Source organism: Polypterus senegalus, chromosome 6 (assembly GCF_016835505.1).
Source record: "Polypterus senegalus isolate Bchr_013 chromosome 6, ASM1683550v1, whole genome shotgun sequence".
Classification (NCBI taxonomy): domain Eukaryota; kingdom Metazoa; phylum Chordata; class Cladistia; order Polypteriformes; family Polypteridae; genus Polypterus; species Polypterus senegalus.
Window position 1 is genome coordinate 125,643,922 of NC_053159.1, and position 22,519 is coordinate 125,666,440.

The following is a 22,519-nucleotide window of genomic DNA, read 5'->3' on the forward strand; positions in this document are numbered from 1 at the left end:
ATTCTACTCTTCTGGGCCCTTGAGCAAGACCATTAAACTTCAATTGCTCCAGGGGCGCTGTACAATGGCTGACCCTGCGCTCTGACCCCAAGGGGTATGCAAAAACTAACAAATTCCTAATACGAGAAATTGTATAAGGTGAAATAAAGAACAAAAAAATAAACAAATTACAAGCCATTATGTAGTGTTAAAGTGGCTTTAAAACCATGATTAAAGAGTCACAAATTTTCAGTAAGATAAATACACTAAATTTGAACTTATTGCCTCCAATTCATATGCAACTACTTTTTCCATATATTGTGGTAGAAATGAAGCAACTGAGGAATTGCGGAAATAGATTTCTGTTGGGATGAATGGCTTGTACACACTGAAATTGTTCTAATATTCTTACTCATTTATACTATGTGGAGACAGCAGGGGGCTGGAGACCATCTACAAACACTAAAATATATACTTTATATCAACTACAGATTAGTATCTAATCGATATAATAAGGTATATCCTACTTTCATAGCCTAAAGTAATATCTACTCCTTAAATATTTGAATTCTAGAATGTGTAGGTCAAATTTTGTTTAATATTCTAAAAACACTTCCGAAATATAATCAAAAGCCTTTAGTGACATTGGCCATTTGTTATTGTGTAAATTGTTTGCACATTTCTTCATTATAAATTAACTTTTTGTTATTTAATCAAACTTCAGGTGTGCCACTGCTGTATAATGGATCATTTGTGTAACATATTTTTTTACTGTTTAATAAGGAAAATAAGGGGAAATCAAAACCCAAATTGTGCAAGGAATTTTAATATGTAAACCATGAATACAGCTGGTTAAGCCTTGAGAAATGTGCTGAATAATTTTTATTAAGTGATACTTAGAATTACTGATTGATGTTCTAGTAGAGCAGAAATGCTTTTGGCCAGTTAGAAGTGCAATCTGTCTCTAGTGGCATTTATATTGTCAACAGAAGACCTTGAATACATTTCCTATAATTTCTCATGTATTTCTTTTTGCCTTATTATAATTATTATTATAATGTAGCCAAGTATCCAGTTTGGCCCAGGTATCTTTGTAGAATGAGGTAAGGAAAGAAAGCAGTTGTTTTTTAATTGATGACCCCATTGTTATTGCTAGCTGGCCCATCCATTAACCACATTATCGCTCTATCAATGTTCCTGCTCTTAGAAGTCGCAAATTTTTCTTTTTGGGTCCAATTTGATTCTAGATTTATGATAACTGTTTGCTGGGTTGTAACAATGAATGCTGTTGTGTCCGACTCATCCTCATAATTCAAGGTAGACCATTCGTAGTGCTTAAGGTATGAAGAACAACTGACAAAGAGGTTGTTAAACAGCAACTCTTTTATTCTTCTTTGTATTGTGCTGCACTTCCACTGTCAATGAAGCCTCATCCAACATCTCCCTGTAAAATAGTACGCTATTCCTTTTTGTATTAGAATTGATAGAAGCAGCATTCAGCGTTGTCCAGGTAAGTAATGTTAAGCTCTTGTCATTTTGTCTGCTAGTCTGCCTTCAGTCTGTTAAGTTGTTTCACTTGCTCTGAGCCAGCAGGTATCATCCATCCATCCATTAATCAACCCGCTATGTCCTAACTACAGCATCACAGGGTGCAAGGCAAGAAACAAACCCCGGGCAGGGCACCAGCCCACCGCAGGGCACGCACACACACACACACTAGGGACAATTTAGAATTGCCAATGCACCTAACCTGCATGTCTTTGGACTGTGGGAGAACATGCAAGCTCCATGCAGGGAGGACCTGGGAAGTGAACCCAGGTCTCCTAACTGCGAGGCAGCAGCGTTACCACTGCACCACCGTGCCACCCTGCAGGTATCACTGGTGTGCAAAATGTAGCATCAAGGAAAATAAAGACCAACTTGGACCACTAAGATCCAGGTTTTGGGTTTTAAAGTACCATATATACTCGCGGATACATTTTTACTGTATAATTTCTGGTGTTTTATAATGTCGGTCGTATAAGTCCAATGCGGAGAACTCACGGTATTGGTCCAAAGTGATGTAACAACTCCCAATGGAAAACAACCCCCAAACCCCAAGTCAAAACTCAAAGTAAAAAATTTAAATCACAGGCAGTTCCAACTTGCGTGGTTTTCATCACGGCAACTTATATAATGTGATTCCGTACAGTGTCTGTATGCACTCCCAACAAAGTCTGCTCCTGATGAGACAGCAGATATTGTCTGGATCAAGGCATCAGTTAGCTAGTAGTAGTCAGGGTACTACTGTTGCAGAGGACTCGAATGTCTGTGTGACTCTCCAAGGATATGCCTCCCCAGACTATCACTGACCTACCACCAAACCAGTCATGCTGGATGATGTTGCAGGCTGCAAAACACCACACATCTCCAGACGATTTCACATCTGCCACATGTGCTCATTGTGAACCTGCTCTCATGTGTGAAGAGAATGGGGTGTCAATGGCGGAGCTGTCAATTGTGCTTTTTTTGTGGCAAATGCCAATCAAACTACACGATGATGGGCTGTCACCTCACACAAAGGAGCAAATACCAGTCCTGCTGCTGGGTTGATGCCTTTCTATGGCCCTGTCTAGCTCTCCTCGTATAATGGCCCATCTCCTGGTCTCTCCTCCGTGCTCTTGAGACTGTGCTGGGAGGCACAACAACCTTCTTGTGATGGCACATATGGATGTGCCATCCTGGAGGAATTGGACTAGCTGTGCAACCTGAATCGGCTGCAGGTACCACCTTGTGCTACCAGCAGTGACAAGGACACTAGTAAAACACAAGACTAGAGAAGAATCAGTCAGGAAGGATAAGGAGAGTTCAATTGTCTGTGGCTGTTGCTTCTCCAGTGCACCTGTTGTCAATTTTGTGTGCACCAAAGCAGCAGGTGAAGTTGATTTACAATCGCTAATGCTTCCTAAATGGACAGACTGATATCTCAGAAGCTTAACTGACTTGGTGAGGAGACTGTGATGATTAAGTGTTGCCTTAATTATTTGTGCATCATATAATATATTATATATATATATATATATATATATTTATTTATAATACTGTAGCATTAAAGAGAAGAAATTATTTCAGTGTCATGTTCTCTTGTCCGCTCACTTGCAAGAAATGTCTCTTAATGAACAGACATGTGGCAATAGCAGTGAACTAATTGACCCCCTGTAGCATTCAATATTTGCACTGGTGTCTGCTTTGCTTATTGCTGATCATCAGCATTTGGCTATAATGAAGGGAGTAAACACTACAGAGAAGGGTAAATAAAAAAGAAAGCTGTCAACAAAACATAAGCATTTAAGGCAATGAAAAGAGAATACAAATACAGTACTTATGAATGTATGAGTAATATTTTTAAATCAGATAACTAACCAGTAAGATCAATTAAATGTAAGAATGATGTGCTAATTGTGAAGTTGTTTGTATTAAAAAATCCTTAGGACAAAACTTCATTCCTCTAAGCTAGATAAATTCATAAAAATGCACATAGATTTTAAGATTGATTTTCCTATTGTGCCTTTAACCATTTTATAGAGAGTTAAAAAAAATGGATTTATTGATAAATCACACCAAAACAAATAGTATTCAAATTGTAATAGAAGGAAATGTTTCAGCATTGCCTGGTGAACGTTCAAAACAGCATTCATTGGTATTGGCTGATATACAGTAGTGCGAAGTAATGAAATGTATGTAACTTACAGACACCCGTCCAATAAGCACCTTTCAAGGATTCACGGATAGATCCATGAAAGAATTGAAGCTTCTGGACCCTGCTCTTTATCTGTTGATTAAGTACAGACCTACTGGCTCCAATTACAAAGGCTGAATGGAGTTTACTTTTAAGCAAAACGTTTTTGAAAGAAATAACAGAATCTTTTTGCCAAGGATATGTAATTTTGATTTATAGGTGCACTGTAATTTTATATCCCTAAGGGCTTTCAACTGTGATGGTGATTTACGATGGGTGGGTGTATGTGCCTTTGCCTCAGGAGAAGGGAAGCTCTGTGGAGTAGTATAGTGAAGGGCAGGGTAGCAGTGACAGTGGGTAAAAGAACATGGGTGAAGCACCTGAGTTTGCCTTTACCTCAAAACATTACAGGGATTACAAGTTGTTGTCAACCAAAAATTTGCAGTAGTATTTGTTTGTTAAATGTTATCCTAATTTATATGAAGTCTTTTTTTTTAGATAGTGCCTTTCATAGGGTTGCATATAAATAAGAATACATCCACTCCAATATTATCTTTCTAACTATGTGCCTTTTCATTTTTTTTCTGTGAGCTCTGTGGTCTTGTTTTCAACTAGATATATAAAAAAATAAATTTCATATTTTCTCAGAATCTGTAAAATACCTGGTTGGAACATTTAGTCATAGATGTTTCTCCCGATTCAGTGCTCAGTCTATGGCCTTTATCTTCTCAAATGTCAAGCGCCACTTGCTAGCTCAGGACATATAATCACTAGGTGAGAGTGTGGTAGGTAAACCTTCCCTAAGCCCTGCTACACCTGACAGGTCATCCATCCTTGAGCATGGCTGAGTTTCAATTCCAGGTATTAAAAACCTCATATGTAAAGCACATGGGCATAACTTTGCTGGTGAACTATGGGACATGTCATTGCCCACTCTTTAAAAGTTCTGCTTTTTTCGACATAACTTTTGACAACATAATTCAATAAATATTAACACCTATTTAAAAATCCTGTAGTTTATTTAACTAAGACACCCCATTGTGCTGCGCTCAGGGGAAAGAAGGAAACATGCCTCAAAAATCTATGTCCCATACTGTGTGTTAAATACTGGAGCAGTGCCAGTTTAAAGTAGAAATGATCTGAACTCATGTTTTCACAGGATGATAAAAATTAAAAGTGGAAACAGTGGATCACAAAAAGCCATGTTGCCTTTGATGACAAAATGCCTCCTTTTCCATTAGTTAACCATGAGGTGGTCACCTATGAAAAACATTGTCATTTTTATAGAGTGCAGCTCTAAGGTTCAGAGTTAAAAACATAAATGTGAAATAAGCTTGGACAAAACAAGTGCAAGACCATTATCCACTCAGAATGTTGAAAAGTTTCCTCTGCCCTGTGCCCTGACGTGAGTTTCAATGTGTTATGTTATTGTTATTAGGCCGATGCCTTTATCCCAGGCAATTTACAACATTTGAGATACAATTGTTTATTTTATTTTTCCAATTGAAAAGTTGAAGAGAAATAAAGACAAATCTTGTATATCTATAATATACAAAAATTACTGTATATCCAAGAGAAATCCCTGGTTTATAATATAAAAACTTGCTTGTTTTGCCTTTATTGGGAGATGGAAAGATGGAATATTAAAAAGTAACTACAAATTATTTATGACAAAACTTTATTACCTTCTTACTTATTGCATTTACAATTGTGCTTGAAAGTTTGTGAACCCTTTAGAATTGTCTATATTTCTGCATAAATATGACCTAAAATATCATCATATTTTCACTCAAGTCCTAAAAATAGATAAAGAGAAACCAGTTAAACAAATGAAACAAAATATTATACTTGGTCATTTATTTATTGAGGAAAATAATCAAATATTACATATTTGTGAGTGGCAAAGGTATGTGAACCTCTAGGATTAGCAGTTAGTTTGAAGGTGAAATTAGAGTCAGGTGTTTTCAATCAATGGGATGACAATCAGGTGTGAGTGAGCACCCTGTGTTATCTAAAGAACAGGGATCTATCAAAGTCTGCTCTTCACAACACGTTTGTGGAAGTGTATCATGGCACGAACAAAGGAGATTTCTGAGGAGCTCAGAAAGAGAGTTGTTGATGCTCATCAGGCTGGAAAAGGTTACAAAACCATCTGTAAAAAGTTTGAACTCCACCAATCCATAGTCAGACAGATTGTGTACAAATGGAGGAAATCCAAGACCATTGTTACCCTCCCCAGGAGTGGTCAACCAACAAAGATCACTCCAAGAGCAAGGCGTGTAATAGTCAGCGAGGTCATACTGAATGTCTTTGGGCTGTGGGAGGAAACCCACGCAGACACGGGGAGAATATGCAAACTCCACGCAGGGAGAACCCGGGAAACACTACCACTGCGCCACCGTGCCACCCTTGCTAAAGATCACATGGACAAATCAGAAGGCTATTGGAAGAATGTTTTGTGGATGGATGAGACCAAAATAGAGCTTTTTGGTTTAAATGAAAAGCGTTATGTTTGGAGAAAGGAAGACACTGCATTCCAGCATAAGAACCTTATTCCATCTGTGAAACATGGTGGTGGTAGTATCATGGTTTGGGCCTGTTTTGCTGCATCTGGCTCAGGACGGCTTGCCTTCATTGATGGAACAATGAATTCTGAATTATATCAGAAAATTCCAAGGAAAATGTCAGGATATCTGTCCATAAACTGAATCTCAAGAGAAGGTGGGTCATGCAGCAAGACAACGACCCTAAGCACACAAGTCGTTCTATCAAAGAATGGTTAAAGAAGAATAAAGTTAATGTTTTGGAATGGCCAAGTCAAAATCCTGACCTTAATCCAATCGAAATGTTATGGAAGGATCTGAAGCGAGCAGTTAATGTGAGGAAACCCACCAACATCCCAGAGTTGAAGCTGTTCTGTACGGAAGAATGGGCTAAAATTCCTCCATGCTGGTGTGCAGGAATGATCAAAAGTTACCGGAAACGTTTAGTTGCAGTTATTGCTGCAAAAGGGGGGCCACAGCATATAATGAAAGCAAAGGTTCACATACTTTTGCCACTCACAAATATGTAATATTCAATCATTTTCTTTAATAAATAAATGACCAAGTATAATATTTTTTATCTCATTTGTTTAACTGGTTTCTCTTTATCTACTTTTAGGACTTGAGTGAAAATCTGATGATATTTTAGGTCATATTTATGCAGAAATATAGAAAATTCTAAAGGGTTCACAAACTTTCAAGCACAGCTGTAGTACTGGGGTGTCCAACTCCAGTCCTGGTGGGCTGAAGTGGCTGCAGGGTTTTCATTCTAACCATCTTCTTAATTAGTGAGCCATTTTCTCTGCTGATTAACTTCTTTTGCATTAGTTTCAACGTGGCTCAGACCCCTTAGTTGTTTCTTTTTTCTTAATGAGCAGCCAAACAATAATGAGACACAAAGCAAGTCGCCACATGACCAGCTAACATGAAAATAAAGAAAGGTGAAGGTCTCGGTCATGTTGGTCTGCTCAGGTCACCAAAACATCTGGACGGTGATGTTAGAAAAAATAGAAAATCAACAGTCCGCTGTGGCAGAATGAGAGCAGCAACAAGTCATGATATTCAGTGACGGCTTGAATTAACAGCAAGAATTGGCTTCTTATTAAGAAACTGGTTGGAGTGAAATTGGCTGTAGTTTGATGTTCCAATTTAGCTGGTCATCTGTTGGCTCATTTCACATCTCATTTCTGTTTGGCTGCCATTTAATGAAGAAACAAATAAATTCAGAGGACTGAATCCTTAAAAAACAGGACTATGAGAATGAAGGAAAAAGGAGTTCATTAGCAATGAAAACTGCTTGCTGACTAGGAAAAGGGTTAGAATGAAAACCTGCAGACACTGCGGCCCGCCAGGTCCAGAGTTGAACACCCCTGATTTAACACATACGTACACTATGGTTGGTACACCACTATTTTTGAAAGGTTTCGTTGTATAGAATATTGTTAATTTTACTTCTGGTAAGCCCAAAATTACAGTTACAAATTCTGGAGATAATAGTGACCTTCACCAAGGGTGGCTTGTGACTATGACAAAAATTGTGATGGGAATACTTGATTAATGAAAAGTTAAATGCAACGGACAGGAATTGAACCCAGATTTCTTGGTTTAAAATAAAGTTTGCTAACCATGACACTCTGGTTGGCTCTGTGTCTCTGTTAATAGATCACAATATAGTTGTTCTGACCTGGAGCCAACATTTGTATTTCAAAAACCTGACTTATACTGTGAAGTAGTTGTGTGTCTTATTTGAAGTCTGTGGCTAAACAAACAACAGATGTGTGTAAAGAACCAGTAAGCAGGGATTGTGCTTTATAAAACTCTGAGACATTGGGAGAGTTAAGTAGTGTGCCGTAAAGATACTGTGTACATTTATCACTCAATGCCTTACTGTACTTAAATAAAGTGTAGAACTGTACTACAGAATTGTTGGTTTAGTCCACAGCACTGAATTACAGTGCAAGTCTGAGCAAATCACTTAACCTTCCAGTCAGTACTCCAGTTGCTGTAAGTTACATGTAAAGCACCTAGGGACGGTGTTCACTTTAGAAAAGCACAACTTATTATAAATCGGGTTTGTTTATTTGGGCACACCATGGTATAATAATGCTGCTTTAAATATGCAATAATAACCTGGGTTCAGTGTCTGGACAGTCACTTACTGTGTTAGATTTGCAAACCCCTCCAAATTCTCTGTATGTATTTGTTTTCTCCTACATTTACTAACTGAGAATTCTGAATTAGCCCAGAAAGAGTTGCTTATAACTTAGTAATCATTGATCATGGTATATTGCCGGTGTATAGGCAATGCTGGAGACTTAAGGCATGAAGGAAATGGACTAGAAATGTCAACAATGACTTCATTAGACTAGATAGTTTATGCAGTTCTGACAAGTGCAAAATTGTATGCCATCATGCCAGGCTGAAGGGAAGAGCTGCTTGATTGCTGAGAGCTGTTGCATCGACAGACTGGAGGGACTATGAGAAACAGGAGTAGAAAATGGGAGCACCTCTGTTTTGCCCACTGATACCCCTCACACACTCTCCCATGTCAGTAAGACATCGCTGAAGGGGGGCCATGGCCGGCAGAACGTTAAATTAAAGACTTTGGCTCGGCAGGCTGCCAGGTCCCCTGTCAATGAGAAATGAGGAGAAGCCTGTTACAACAGGTCTGAGCTCATCACTCAAGGGCTATAGCACTTTTTCTTTCTTGTCATTATTTGCTTTAAAAGAGGGAATCATTACAGCTTCTCAGACCATCTAGTTAACAACTAATGGAGGCACTGTTTATAAAATTACTTCCTTTGAGGAGGGACTGAATAGCTTTGAACGGTCTTTTTTACTTGGTGGTTTTCTTGTTATTTTTTTTTTATTCAGTATAATTTCCAGCACACATTTCAGTCTAAGCTAATTTCAAGCTTTCTTTTTTTGTTTTAATTACTCCTATGCAGCGGAATTGTGTTTGAGTCAGCCCATCGTTCCCTTTCCTGTGTCCTGTTTTACCTGTTTGAAGTTGGAAGGAAGCCAAAGGCCATGCACAACCACTTGAAATAGTGGACAGAATTCTGAGTCACTAAACCCTCACAAACACAGAACATGCTCCACATCACAATCCTACCTATAAACGAAGTTGCTTCAGCCAAAGGAGGGTGCTGATTCATTGTGATTTAAGCGCATTAGCAGTGAATATCAGACACATTAGCAAACAGGATTGGAGAATGTAAGAGGCCAGATCCTAAGGTTGGAAAAGCAACTGTGATTATCAGCTTTGTAAATGAAGCTGCTGAAGTAGGCTGTTGCCAACAGTTACCCTAAATCTAGAGTAAGAAGGTCTGAGAAATGTGTCAATGAAAGAATAAAGAATGAATCTGTTGTATTTACCCATCCATCCATTATCCAACCTGCTATATCCTAACACAGGGGTCTGCTTGAGCCAATCCCAGCCAACACAGGGCGCAAGGCAGGAAACAAACCCCGGGCAGGATGCCAGCCCACCACAGGGCACACACACACTATGGACAATTTCAATCGGCAATGCACCTAACCTGCATGTCTTTGGACTGTGGGAGGAAACCCACGGAGAACATGCAAACTCCATGCACAGAGGACCCGGGAAGCGAACCCAGGTCTCCTTACTGCGAGGCAGCAGCGTTACCCACTGCGCCACCATGTCGCCCCTGTTGTATTTAGCTGTATGAAAATAATGCCTGCGAACAGAGAACAACAGTGGCTAATGAACTGAGTACACTGCAGCTTAAACCATTTCCCTTGTTTTATTAATTTCTTTTTCATTCTTTTTAAAATTTTTTAGTGTGAAATTATAATTCCAATGTACATGTTCTATATGGGCTACTAATAATTTCTGCCAGAGCCTGGTAATAAGAAAACTAACTGAAAAAGTGGAAAAATGCAGAGTTCCATATTTTAAATGAAACCTAAACATGTATTCAAGTTTATTTATACTTGAGTATATCTGCACATATACAGGTATGTCTGTTTGGTTAGTCATACATGGGCATGGGCTTGTCTTTTATATCTAAGGACATGCATTATAAAAATGATGCCTACATATATCTTTAAATGGACCCACTCTTCATAGTCCCAGGGATCTGGGTCTGAATCTTGTACTAGATGCTATTTGTATAGAATATGCATCCATTATGAATGGCAGGTGCTTTTTTTCCCTGGGCTTAATATTTTTCTTTCTGTTTTGGATTTTCACTTATGTTGTATATTGTTAATGTAAGCATTTTATCCGGTTCATGTTTTTTATATTAAGGATTCCATTTTTGTGTGTTTTTTTTTTATTTTGACTTGAATTTTCATTAATGTCTTGTTTTTATTGTTTACCTGACATTCCAAGTATCTTCTCATCATGTTCAGTCTCATAATTGACATCATCATGATATGATGTTATAAATATGGTGGTGCTCATATTTCTCACTGTCCCTTGCTGGATACAGTTAATGAATCTCTTAAGAACTTTCGTTTCAGTTTAAGTTAGTCCTGTATTCAGGTGACTTTGATTTTTTTTGTTTTTTGGTTTTGTTAATCTCTTTGTCTTCTTTGGTTATGACCTCTTGACTACTTTTTGACCATGCTTCTGGTGTGTGTTCATCATCCCTTGTTCCTTATTTTTCACTCACAGTAATTTTGAGACTTGCATCTCGTAACATGTGCAATTTGACTTAATCATCTTTTTTTGGACTTATTTTATTTTAGATTTTGTAATTACTGCAATTTCATCTTGTTTTTTAGTGGGTGCTGCCAATTTGAGTGTCTGTTACCATAAACTGATGGCATTTTGCTGGAGGGAGTGGTCCTGAAAGTTGCTCTATGCAACATCATCACTGAGACAATAGTTGAGCCTGTGCCACATGTTTATCCTTGTCTAAGTTTGAGGATTCTTTATTCAGAAGCCTTTAGTAAATGATTTCAAGATTCTAATGTTTTGAAGACTACTGTCTTACCCTTTAAGACTGATTTTTGGTTTACATATACAGTATATGGTAAAGTGAGGAGCAGGAGCGACTATGAGATTGAATGGCTTGCCGTGGAAGGTAGCGGGAGTCAAGTAGGCTTGGCAGAGAGAGTCTCAGTGTGAGCACCCTGGGTGCTGGGGACCTGAGTCTTGATCCAGCGAGGGAGATGTATGTAGCCAGGACACGGAAGGCAACCGGACCATTTGAAGGTCAGCTGCACCTGCTGATAGGGCGACTCCCCTGCTGCTAGGCCCGCATGGGATAAGCAGGGAAGAGCCGCCAGTTAAAAGGGAGAAGGACAACTTCCTGCCATGGTTTTAACCTCATTTTAAAGGATTTGTTTTTGGATTTTAACCTCCACTTTTTCATATGTTTTTATGAATTTATGGAACTCTGAGCACTGGACTGTGGACACTGTTTTTAGTTTTGGGGTTGTTTTAATAAAGGCACTTAACACTTTTCCACATCCCATTGCTTAGCATGTTTTGTCCCCATTTGCCAGGCTCTTCTGGTTACATTATCAACGGTGGCAAGTTCAAATCTGGTAGAGGGAGCATGGAGCAGGACCTACACCGTCACAACATTAGGTTCTGATGCACAACCATTGTAAAATTCTGGTTATAACTTCCATTAGTTTCTTGACTTATGTTTTCATCTTCTGGCTCTGTTTTGTTGCCTTTGTACCTTCCAAGTTTCATCTTATGGCAGTGCAGCACCATCTTCTTATGCTCATGTGTTTTTTTTAGCCCAGTCCTCCAGTTTACTCCTACATAGATCATCTTATTTGAATGCTAAAATGTTCCTTTTCATGTAAGTGTGACTAAACGCAAGTCTTGTGCTTTGGGATGGCATTTCGACCCTGCATTGTACTCAGTGCTGTTGGGATAGGCTGTGACATCCCTTATTCCTGTAATAGAGAACAACATGTTCACAAAAAGAATGGATGCGTGCACAGTTTGTCAGTTGTAAATTAAACTGAACTGATTTTTTTTTATTACATTTGTATTTGCATGTCTATTTGACTGCCTGTATTTATGGATATTTGTGTATTTATGTTATATAAATTGCATTATTATTAGTATTATTATATACAGTATGTGTACTGTAGGTTTTATTCTAAACTAGGCTCACCCGCCTTTTAAGGCGACCGACTTTTATGTTGACCACTTCTTAAGGCAATTCAATATGTAGATCAATTTGATATTTTATACAAACTCATTCATTTGGTTATATTGCATTTGAGCGGTATTACTTTAATACTCGTAGTTTCTGTTATTTTTGTGATGAAATTTAAACTTTTTTTCTTTATTGAGGTCGCCCTTTTGAACCCCCCCAATATTTACTATGCGGTGAGACATTTGTACTCCATCAACATTAATTATTTCCAGAGACATAATTTTGTCTATTTTTCCAGCGCATCGCGCACAAAAGCAAGGGAACGATGGGAGCACCAGAACTCTGCTCACATCAGGTCGCTTCGTACCGCAAGCTGCAAGTAGTAAGTCTGTGATAAGCGGAATACCGCTACGCTTTCCACTCACGAGACGGAAGGACAATCCCGACCGCTTTTATTTAGTAAGAAATAAGAAGAAGAAGATATCACACAGTATGGAGTAGAAAATCATCTTTTACCTGGAAAACGAAACTACAAATCCCATCGTGCATTGCAAAATGGACAGGGCGTGTGTGAAACTCCGCGCCTGCGTAGCACTCACGGGACGGAAGGACAATCCCAACCGCTTTTATATAGAAGGATGTCTAATTTGTGTGTTTGTATTCCTGGTTTGTGTTTGTTTTTTCTTGGGCATGATTGCTGTTGCTGAACATGGAGGTCTGTAGTTGTGTGTGTATGTTTGTGGCCTTCCTTGGGTATCTGAGCAGTCTCTGGATAATTTTCGCCTTTTTTATCAGCAGTTCCCCTCAGAGGCTGCTTGCTCTCTGTCTGCATTCCTAAAAGATCATTATTCCATCAATGACAGACACTTTTGTAATAAACAGAGCTGAGTGAGTTAACTCTTTCACTGATACAGTTTTGCAATTTTTTAATTAAAAAAAAATTAAATTTTTTTAATGTACTGATATCAAGATGCACAGCTGTTTTTGTGTCCTGCACTTTTAAATTTTTGATTGAAGTACATTTGTAAACCTTTGCTGTTGTAGGATTTCTTTATTTTTGTGATGACTTGATAAGTGCTTTGCTCACAGTATTCCCTGGGTTTGAGGAGTGGTGTGACAGTGAAGCATTTTGCTTGTAAACTGTAATGGCAAGGCTAAAGATCCACATTTATTGATTTTGGCTTTTGTTATTGTTTACTGAGCAACATGGCCTAAGCTTGGCAGGATATATTGATCCTTTATGGCTATTCAAGGGTGGCACAGTGGCGCAGTGGCGCAGTGGTAGTGTTGCTGCAGACATGCAGGTTAGGTGCATTGGCGATCTGAAATTGTCCCTAGTGTGTGCTTGGTGTGTGGGTGTGTGTGCCCTGTGGTGGGCTGGCATCCTGCCCGGGGTTTGTTTCCTGCCTTGCGCCCTGTGTTGGCTGGGATTGGCTCCAGCAGACCCCCGTGACCCTGTAGTCAGGATATAGTGGGTTGGATAATGGATGAATGGATGGTTATTCAGGCTGTTGGCTAGCACTGTAGCAGTCTGATGTTTCTGTTATGTCTTCTCCTTTTATCAAGGAGTCCCTTTTGAGTGACATGCAAGTTGTTTAAAGATGCCATATCTTCCCAAGTGTCACATACAAAGTTGTTTTTTTGAATTAAACATTCTCCTTCCCTAAACCCATCACTCATGCCTGACCACTTATTGCCCCAATGTATCAAGGAAACTAGTAAAATAAAAAAGATCCTTAGAGTGAAGCAAGTAGCCCAGCTTTAGTATATGACAGCTGCGGGGTCTTAATTCCATTATAATTATTACAACTATTTGTTAGTTTTTCCTTTTCTGCCCTGCATTTTAAAAGTGATCATTTTCAAAATTGCTCTTGATTGAGTGAACACCGCCCACCAAATATTTAGGAGCCTAAAGAAGTGTTAAATGTGTCAAGTTAATCAAACAAGCAGATCAATTATGTAATTGAGTGTAAGTGAGAAAGAAAAGAATATGACTTTTCAGTGACTGAGGACAGGAGCTGACATGCTTTCCAAATATGTAATTTTGTAAATCAAATTTTAATCTGGAAGTTTTTAAAAAGGGTTTTTTTTTTTTTATAAATTCATGTGTCCTATGGTGTGTTTATATTTGTTACACAACAAAAAAAAAATCAAACATTTCCAGCTTTTCCATACAGTATTGTTTGTATTGAAAAACACTTCAATTGTATGCTGATAACATTAAGGAATAAATCTGACAACAGTGTGAAGAGTGCTAACACAAATGATACTTATATGGGTAATCAATACATACATATCTGTTTTTGTAACCTTTTTCCCATTACTGAGTTGTGGGAAATGGCAAATACAAGGCAGGAACTAACTCAGGGCAGAATGACAGTCTACTGTGAGCACTGGGCCAGATGAAGTCACTGGTAATGAGATTGTGCCTCTCTAGGATGATGGCCGGACTTGAATTATCCAGAGAAAACTGGATTGAAGGTGAATATCAAAGTACTAAACAGGGCAGTCACCAGACCAAAAAATACATTAATGTCACAGCATCTTTGAGACATCAGTAATAACAGTGCCACATCTGGTTATAACAATCAGGTACCACTAAATTAGCATCAGGGTATTCATGTCTAAGCAAGTCATTGTGTAATAAATACAGCAGAATGAAATGTGACAAAAGTGTTTTAGTTGCTCATGGTCAGATTAATAATTTATTTAATAAACAGCAAGAAAGCTGTTGTGTATTACTGATTGCTGTACTTTTTGTTGACTTGAGAATACAGCTAATTATCACTATAAGCCTGGCAATGGAAATAAATTGGGTTTTATAGATGATGGGAGCCTGTATGAGCTCTTTAGCCAAAGCATTCCACAGGATTTTGATTCTGGTAAAGCCTGCTATAAGGTAGTATGCTGTTTTCATCCTCCCAGTCTAATCAACTTAAAAAGCAATGGAATAACACACTTCAAGGTCTTTGGGATTTCTTATTGGCAGTCAAAAAAGTGCCAACACAGCCTATTATGAAACACCAATATAGTGAAAATGCACAAAAGTGTCAGTTCAATTCAAGTTTATGTCATTTTGACATGTGTTTTAAAGCGGTTAACAGAGAAATGAGGATATGCCTAAAGTATGGTGTGACACTGCAATACTTTCAACCAGAGAAACTGAGGGGGGAAAAAATCTAGTCCATAGTCTTTACAATATGCTAAATATGGAATCTCATATTTGTGGCACAGTTGTCCGTTTTGTTACTTGATGTGATCGTTTTGTTAACTTTTGTAGAACTGAAACATATAAATTGAGAATAATTTCACAGACAAACTTTTAGGTATTGCTCAGACATCTCCTAAAGGTGCATTTAAGTAGTTTTAAATGGGCAACAATTTCTTTCAATGCCAATTAACCAGTTTTGAAATACTGAAACAGATAATCTCTTACACGTACCCATTTTAGATCTTTAGACAGATGGAAAAATGATAATCTCCTGCAAGCACCATTTCCTACAGATGCCCTATTTTGTCCTTAGAAGGATAATTCTCTGCACATGCTCCCCATCAGTGGTCACATAGAAAGATAGACAGATTTTAGAATAATCATCGTTTTGATGTAAGTGATGCACTGCTGCTCTTAGCATTCAAATCTAGAATTAAAACCCATTACTTCAGGTCAGTGTACCTTTGTTAATTAGGCTGTTTATACTGCAAAAATGTTTGGTGTTTCTTTTTTCTTAGTCTCAGTAGTTGCTATTAAAATTACCCCTTTTTTCAATAGCACTTGGTACCACTGCAGACCATAGAATGAGAAACTAGACTTCTTGGGGACCTTTTGCATCAATGAAAACTGACTTAGCACCATGTCATCATTATATTACAGTAATGTATCCCAGCTTAATATTGTAAGGTGCCAAGTAGGAGGATTTGGATTAGGCCAGCCGGACTTTGATTTTGCTCATTGCATTGGTCATGCACTTTTCTGTTAATGTTTTATAATTGTATATCTGTATAGGCAGTACGACGCGGTCTTTTAGTGTGTTGTAGGAATAAAGTGAACTGAATTGAATATCTAATGTTCTACTGGTGCCACTAACCAGATTTCAGACAGGTAAATAATTTTCAATAGATTCCGCTAATGGATTTTGACATGGATACCCAGTAATCTTCAGATGTATCTAATCTGGTTTAAACAGATAGGTATATAACAGGGCTGTCAAACTCCAGGCCTAATCAGTGACCAGTTTTCACTGCTAATTATCTTCTTTTTCCTTCATTTTAATAGCCCTGTTTTTTAAGGATTCAGTCCTCTGAATTGATTCTTTTCTTCATTAAATGACAGCCAAACAGAAATGAGACATGAAACAAGCCAACAGATGACCAGCTAAATTGGGGCGTCAGACTCCAACCAATTTCACTCCAACCAATCTCTTAATGAGACGCTCAGTCTTGCTGTTATTTAAACCCGTTATTTAATTCCACAGCTTGTTGCTGCTCTCATTCTGCTGCAGCAGACATTTCTAAAACTGTTGATTTTTCTGTTTTTTCTAAGAACACCGTCAAAATGTTTTGGTGGCCTGAGAGATCAACCTCCCTGAGACTTTCACCTTTCTTTATTTTCTGATATTGTGTGATGAGCACATTTGAGCTGGTCACGTGGCAGGTTGTTTTGTGTCTCATTATTGTTTGGCTGCTAATTAAGGAAATAGAGACAACATGGTGAAGAATGTTAGAATGAAAACTTGCAGCTACTGCAGCCCTCCAGGACTGGAGTTCGACATCTGTGAAATAGATCATTTTCAGCAAATGGTCCTAACATGTTTTTAGACAAATAAATAATATACTTTTTCTTCTGGTGTCTCTTGTAAGTTTTCATACAGATAGGCAGCCCTATAGAGAACTCTATCCAGTTTTATAGAAAGACACATAAAGGTCTTCTTTAGTTGCTCCTAATGAGTTCTCAAAAAGAAAGGCAGTTAGATAATTTCATTCAGATGCATTTATCCAGTTTTCAGTAAGGTACCCCAACTAGTTTTATCCTTAGCAGCTGTTTTGTTGGAAAGAAGTTGAGAATTATAAAACAAGAACCTAAATGTTCTTTTCAGTAGAAGAATAGACAAAAGAATCACCTTATAAACTGTACAGTTGACACCTCTGTATTGCCTGGATGAAGCAAAACCTTGAGGCCTCTCCCTCAAATCAGCAGCGGAATTAAAAGTAAAGATAGACTCAGCGTTGATGTTCCATCACTCTTCAATTGTCCACTACTTGGGAAATTGCTGTTAATGTTTAAATATGGTATGGACTTTTCAAACTCTTTTCTCACGTGCTATTAAAAATATTATCTCTTAAGTGGATAACTTACCTATGGGATTTATGGTTAACAGTACAGGTTTCCTTATAGATGTTTGTCCTCTTCTAAAGGAACGGCAATCAAATGCACGGATCAAGACCAGAATCTGGAGATGCTATTATTATATATGTAGAGTCAGGCTTCTCTTTGGTGTAGATTTACTTTTTTTGCAGAAATTATATAAATACTTGAAAGACCTGTTCAATTTCCTTCAGGGGAGGAGATGTTAACACAAATAAGCAGTCTACCTTAGTTGATGATGCTTCCTCTTCTTGATAAATTTCAGCATTTTTTTTTTGTTTGTCACCCACTTTGTTCTCTGTGATGTATGCGTCTCTGCCTTGGTTTGGATTTTACAGTTTTAGCTGAATGCTTCCATAAGAATAACAGGTTGATGGATGCAACTGGTGCTGAATTTCAAGAAGGTCTCTTTATAATTAGTCTTGTGTTTTGCAGGGAGCCAACTCCTACTTAGGTTAACTATAGTTTGTTATGTCAGGAGTAGTTTTAGTGTGAACAGGCCTAGTTGTCTTCTGAGTAGAGATGTTTGACTCTGAAGTGAAGTATTCTAACGGTGGACTCCTCTGTATAGATATGGACACTTCAGTAGCATGCCTTCATTCCTCTGGAGAGATGCATGTGTCTTCTCAAAATGGTTTGGCCTCTTCGATACAGTGATGGCTCTTTCAGTAAAACATGAACTCCACAACTAAGAGCTGCATGGCTTCTTGAAAGTAATTGTGTTGAGAGATATCACTCTTATTTAAATTTAAGCTTTTTCTCTGGAGGCACTCCTTGTCTTGTGTGAAACTCTTCAAGTTGCTCTTCTTGGATGCTCTTTCTCAAGGCTACTGAATGTTCTCTGTATAAAGAGATTAGTACCATTTCAAGTTCTTTGGCACTAGCAAACTGAAATATTGGAGTAAGTGAGCTTTTTATAGGAACAGAGAGAGAGAGAGAGAGAGAGAGAGAGAGTGAAAATACAAGTGAATTCTCCTCTTACCTTCCTAATGAACCAAAACAGCGTGCCTCTCACTCACTCTGAAAGTTAGCTCAATGAAGTCATAGAAGGGGGGGTAACAAAGGATTTTTTTTAGTTTTTTTTTTTTTTTAAGAAAATGATATCTAAGATTACATCAGGTGAAATAAGGCAGCTGGTAGAGCGAAGCAATAAATATACACTCTTATTTTCCTGCAGGCCAAGACTACATGAAACCAAATGTCAGATGTAGCTGGAGGCTGGGTTTCACATCACTTGATTTACTCCAAATGAGATTGGGGATGATCACTTTTTACTACCAATAAAGGCTATTTCCTATCCTGTAATTTTTAAGGCAATTACATTACCTTTACAGTAACAAAGGTCACGTTTAGGGGTATCACAAGGCAGTGGCAGCATGCCTGAACACATTTCATTCTATTTGGAGACCCCAGGCAGCACTTCCTCAGTTGGGTTGTGAGAATTCAGAGGGGTTCTAGAAAAAAAACTCCATTTGGTTTAGTGGACCATTTCAGTTATTGTAGCAGACTCACAGGCAGCATAAGAAATTGTTTTTTAAAGGGCAATGTTTGCGCCCACTTACAGAATTCCAGGAGTATTTTATAAGCAAATGGGGGCATTTCACAAAATATGCAAAATAATGTTCTACATTATGAAAATAGTGGGCAGCATGGTGGTGAAGTGGGAAGTGGGTAGCCCTGCTGCCTTGCAGTTAGGAGACCTGGGTTCACTTCCTGGGTCCTCCCTGTGTGGAGTTTGCATGTTCTCCCCGTGTTTGCGGCGTGGGTTCCTTCCACAGTCCAAAGACATGCAGGTTAGGCGCATTGGTGATTCAAAATTGTCCCTAGTGTGTGCTAGGTGTGTGGGTGTGTGTCTGTGAGCACCCTGCGGTGGGCTGGCACCTTGTCCAGGGTTTGTTTCCTGCCTTGTGCCCAGTGTTGGCTGGGATTTGCTCCAGCAGACCCCTGTGACCCTGTAGTTAGGATATAGTGGGTTGGATAATGGATGGACGGATGAAAATAGTGAAAGCAACTTATGTAGACTCATTATATGTCAAACAATCAAAAGAAGACATGTTCACCTAAATTAATGGACAAGTGTCAGTGTATCTGTATGTCCTTTGCTTTCTATGTTTCTATCATTCCAACAGATGGCGCATCACAAACATTAACACTGTTTCTACCACTCCCATATCAAATGGCATATATCAGAGACATATGTATTGCATTTGTCATTCCAACAGATGGCACATCACAAACATTTGTAGTAATGCATTTTATTACTACATGCATCACAAAATCCATTCCAATAGATGATGCACTTCAAATGTTAATGCTGAGGTCAGTGTTGACTCGTTAGATTTAACCCATCTAGATAGGTAGCACAGCTAGTTTTGTGTAAGTCAGTGGTTGTTAAAATATTTTAAACTAAGGACAGTTTTGCTAAAGTTGAGTATACGGTTTGGAGTGAGTTATAGGGTATGAGTATAAGTCCTTCAAAAAAAAAAGTCCTTTAACTGCGGGGTCTGTGGTTATTTTCATCATAAAGGAGTTAATTCTGTATGTTACCATTTTGGGTGCTTGAAAGTGGAGAACCTATTTTGCACAGATTTTAGATTTTATTTTCATTTTAAGGTTATTTTTCATGCTACCATTTTGTATTTTGTTTCTACTTTTGCATGTTGTCATTTTGTGTTTATTTTTGTGGCTGTGTTTTAGTTGGCAACAGTGCCCTGTTGCTACCACGTGGGGGCTGAGAGTTGCAATGCATGATCTTACTGGGCTGTCATGGCTAAATTATTGGATTATGTAACAAGCCTTTGTGCGAATTTGCATAAAATGTGGCAGAACACTGTGTTTACACCAAGTCAAACATTTCTCTTACTCTATGATGCTTGAATGTAGATGGTTTATTTATTTATTGTTTTGTTATTATCACCTGTCAAAGGCCTTTATCAATGGCATCTTACAAAATCAGGATACTTACGATTCATTTGAAACGCCTGACAGATATATCAGAAATATAGTACTGCAGGTAGCACAGAAACTAGATGGCAGAAGAGCAATCTTTCAATTTGGTTATACTAAATTTTAAATAGAGATGGTCAAACAATCATAAGTTAACTTTAATAGCAGAAGGCCTACGCAGTTCTGAAGGTTGTCATATGAAATATGGCCATCAAAATCCATCTGACGGGTAGTAGGGCAACAAACTGGAGACCCCCTGTTGGACTTAAGATATTGAGAAGTAAATTGTAGTTTGAGAGAGAGGACAGACTGACTGGTGTCTGAAGAGATGAGACGGAGTACATAGGCAGGTGGAGTCAATATTTCCGGGGAGAGAACAAAGTAGAGGTGGCAATGGGAAGAGTCATGCTGGAAGTCAGGAATGAAGATTTGAACTGTTTGTAAAAAGTAATGAGAAGACAGAGGAGTGAGAGTGAGTGCAAAGCAGAGGAGTTGTACGAGAGGAACAAGGAACAGTGTGCTAATTGGGAAGTAACACACAGAATGTCAAGGTGCCTATTCAGCAGAAAGCTGCAGTAGCATATTTCTTTGCTGTGTACCTTTTACAAAGTCCCCTCAAACTAAAAATGGAGAGTGCTCTTCTCAACCATGAAGGTGGCAAAACTATGAACAATTCTTCACTTAAATGTAGGTAATATATTTAATTATCTCTTGCAGGCTGGTGTCATGGATATCCCAGACAGGCAGAGCCCTCGGTCCCAGGGGCAAATCTGGCAATCGGGTGGAATACGTGGCTGCATTTCAGAAAAGTGGCCAGGCAGCAACTGCATACCAGAGCACACCTGGCCATGCCGCAAAAAGGAGCTGTCACTCATCGCTTGCTTCTGGGAACATTTTTGAATGGTTTCTCATCAACTCTCAAAGGCAGGCATGAATGAGAGTGATAGCCCAGGCAGCCAATCTGGAGCTTTTTCACTCTGTTGAATATTTAATAAAATGTACATTTCTCTGGGCTTGGGATTATGTAAAAGAGAAAGTGGAAAGTCAATAAAGCTGAAAAGCATCTGATTTAGTAAGTCAGAGTATGGCTACAGTTTCTCCCACCCCACCCTGGGAAACTTGTTAAAGCAAGTAAGCAATGTAGATTGCTTATTATTGCTCTTTGCCCTGTATGTGCATTCCATGCAGACTACCTATTCCAAATAAAAAATCAGGTGTTGTATTATAACCTCAAAAATGTCAGGAACTAATGATGAAGAACATTCACATCGAATAAAAGAACAAGCAAAATCTAACCCAGCCCATCATTTGGCATCACTACATGGGGTAAGTTGTGCCCCACAAAAACAGTATCAACAACCTCTGTTCTCATTTCCTCCTACTTTTCTGTTCTAAAACTCACCATGCAGTGATAGAAGAGCTAACCTGGATGTTTAACTTTTCACTACATGGTACCATAACGTCTGTGATCTAACATGTCTTGGATCCCATCTTACATCTTATTGCTGTTGAGATGTTGCTGAGCTTCTTGCAGCACTGAGCAGGTTAAAGTGCTGTGAAGATAATAAATGCAAGGGAGACAGACTAAGGGTTGGGGAGCCTTCCCCATATACTGTTGGTGATCCAAAATAAATCCGTATGCACAGATACAATGGTCAATTTCTTGAATACACTTGACAACCAAGCAAGGACAAATGGAGCAATTTATGTAATCTGGACAGGAAGTAGGCAGAAGAAATGCGGTGACGTGAACAGAAGGTGACGGAGGTGATGTCATTGGAGGGCAACCGGAAGTGAAGTCATCAGGGATGGATGGATGAAAATATGGAAGTTCTTCGTGTATTGGGATGGTGTTTTTGTGTGTAGCATTCAAGGT

At 38.6% G+C, this 22,519-nt stretch overlaps 1 protein-coding gene across 1 annotated transcript in view; it reads right to left on the reverse strand.

Moving 5' to 3' along the window:
- The window catches only part of foxn1 (forkhead box N1), a 78,571-nt gene extending 60,005 nt beyond the window's left edge, over window positions 1-18,566 (reverse strand). Inside the window, exon 1 of the mRNA XM_039757073.1 lies at window positions 17,689-18,566. The gene's annotated coding sequence lies outside the window, so the exon portion shown is untranslated. The remainder of the gene's footprint in view (window positions 1-17,688) is intronic.
- Window positions 18,567-22,519: the final 3,953 nt, after the last annotated feature.